Below are 2,984 nucleotides of genomic sequence, written 5' to 3' on the forward strand. Positions count from 1 at the left end.
GCAAAATCTCGCGATCTAAGGCTTCGTTCGGCCCCGCCCTCCCCGAGCGTGTCTACAAGCCCCTTTTTGCGCCGCCCGCTCCTTCATCTCAGCCAATCAGGGGCCTCTAAGGTTGGTTTTCTGCTCCGGAAGTCGTGGTGGGTTCACGGTCCTTGGCCTAGAAGAATGGCTGACCTTGGTTCTGATTGTCGCTGCTCTGCGCCTCCTGTCTCCCTAGGTGGCAAGGGTCCTCAGTGAACGCAGAAACTTATATATATTTTTTCCCCATTGTGGTGTGAAGTTTGTGGAATCTTAGTTCTTCGACCAGGAATGGAACCTGGGCCAATGGCATGGAAAGTCCCGAGTCTTAATTCCCCCCCCAAAAGTTTTAAATTTAAATTTGATTTTTTAAGTTGAGATTTAAAATTCACTCTTTATTTATTTTTGAATAATTGTATTTATTTTATTAATTTTTGCAGTGTTGCATCTTCGTTGCTGAGCACGCCTTCTCTAGTTGTGGTGCACAGGCTTCTCACTGTGGGGGCTTCTCTTGTGGAAGGAGCCTAGTCTCTGGGGCATACAGGCTCCAGTAGTTGTGGTTCCTGGGCGCTAGAACACAGCATAGTAGTTGTGGCACACAGGCTTAGTTGCTTCTCGGCATATGGGACTCTTCCTGGGTCAGGGTCAGAGATGGAACCTGTGTTTCCTGCATTGGCAGGTGGAGTCTTTACCACTGAGCCACCAGGGAAGCCCCAAATTCACCCTTCTAAAAAGTACTGCTGCTGCTGCCAAGTAGCTTCAGTCGTGTCCGACTCCTAGCGACCCCATGGACTGCAGCCTACCAGGCTCCTCCGTCCATGGGATTTTCCAGGCAAGAGTGCTGGAGTGGGGCGCCATTGCCTTCTCCGCTAAAAAGTACACTTTTGTGTTTTTTATCAGAGTATTCAGAGTCCTTCAACCCTTATCTGGTTCTTGTTTTTTTTTTTTTTTTTTTCCAATACCTCCCCCCCAAAACAGGTACCCATTAGCAGTTTATCCCTGTGCCTCCCTCTTCCTAAGTCTTGGCACAACTGATCTACCTTCTTTTTGTATGACTTTGCCTAATCTGAATATTTCATGTGAGTGGAATCATACAATATGTGGTGTTTTGTGACTGCCTTCATTCAATTACCATAATCTTTTTAAGTTTCATCCACAATGTAGTATGTATCAGTGTTTTATTCTTTTTATAAATGAACACTATTCCATTGCATGAATATACTATATTTTTTTAATCCATTCATCTACTGATGGATATTTGGGTGGTTTCCACTGTTTGGCTGTAATGAATACTCTTGCTACAGTTTTTGTGTGGATGAATGTGTTCTTTTCTCTTGGGTATATGCCTAGGAGTAGATGTGTCAGACAGATACAGATAACTGTATGTTTAACCTTTGGGGTAACTGCCAGACTGTTTTCCACCTTAGCTGCACCATTTTACACTCCCACTGGCAAATATCCAAAGATTCTGATATTTCCACATCCTTGATAGCATTTGCTATTATGTATCTTTTTGATTATAGCCAGCCTAGTGTGTGTGAAGTACTCTCTCTTGCTTTTGATTTGCATTTTCCTGTTGCAGGATGTTGAGAATCTTCATGTTTATTGATCTTTGAAAAAAATGTATTTTTATCTTCAAGTTTGTTTTCTTCAGTTGTGAAAGTGAAAGTGAAGTCACTCAGTCGTGTCTGACTCTTTGTGCCTTTGCTAAGTCCTATCGAATTCTTTGAGACCCCATAGACTGCAGCACACCAGCCTCCTTGCCCTCTACTACCTCCAGGAGTTTGCTCAAATTCCTGTCCATTGAGTCAGTGATGCTGTCTAACCATCTCATCCTTTGCCACCCTCATCTCCTTTTGCCTTCCATCTTTCCCAGCATCAGGGTTTTTACCAATGAATCAGTTAAAGCTTCAGCTTCAACATCAGTCATGCCAGTGAATAAGCAGGGTTGATTTCCTTTCAGATTGACTGGTTTGACCTCCTTGCAGTCCAAGAGACTCTTGAGAGTCTTCTCCAGCACCACAGTTCCAACCCATCAATTCTTCAGCACTCAGCATTCTTTATAGTCCAGCTCTCACCTCTGTACATGACCACTGGAAAAACCATGCTTTGACTATACTGATCTTTGTTGGTAAAGTGATGTCTGTGCTTTTTAATATGGTGTCTAGATTTTTCATAGCTTTCCTTCCAAAGAACAAGCATCTTTTAATTTCATGGCTGCAGTCACCATCTGCAGTGATTTTGGAGGCCAAAATAAATAAATAAATAAATAAATAAAATCTGTCACTGCTTCCACATTCCCCACTTCTATTTGCTGTGAACTGATGGGACCAGATACCATGATCTTAGTTTTTTTTAATGTTTCCAGCCAACTTTTTTCACTTTCGTCTTTCCCCATCATCAAGATGCTCTTTAGTTCCTCTTTGCTTTCTGCTGTTAGAGTGGTATCATCTACATATCTGCATATCATCTGCATTGTTGATATTTCTGTTGGCAGTTTTGATTCCAGCTTGTGATTTATCCAGCCCGGCATTTCTCATGATGTACTCTGCATAGAAGTTAAATAAACAGGGTGACAATATACAACCTTGTCTTATTCCTTTCCCAATTTGGAACCAGTCAGTTGTTCCACATCTGGTTCTAACTCTTGCTTGTTGATTCACATACAGGTTTCTCACCAGACAAGTAAGGTGGTCTGTTACTCCCATCTCTTAAAGAATTTTCTACGGTTTGTTGTGATCCACACAGTCAAAGGTTTTACAGGTTCAATGAAGCAGAAGTAGATGTTTTTCTGGAATTCCCTTGCTTTCTCCGTGATGCAACATGTTGACAATTTGATCTCTGATTTCTCTGCCTCTTCTAAACCCAGCTTGAACATCTGGAAGTTGTCAGTTCACGTACTTGAAGGATTTGAGCTTAACCTTGCTCAGCATATAAAATGAGTGCAGTTTTATGGTAGTTTGAAC

Source organism: Cervus elaphus, chromosome 11 (genome assembly GCF_910594005.1).
Source record: "Cervus elaphus chromosome 11, mCerEla1.1, whole genome shotgun sequence".
Lineage (NCBI taxonomy): Eukaryota > Metazoa > Chordata > Mammalia > Artiodactyla > Cervidae > Cervus > Cervus elaphus.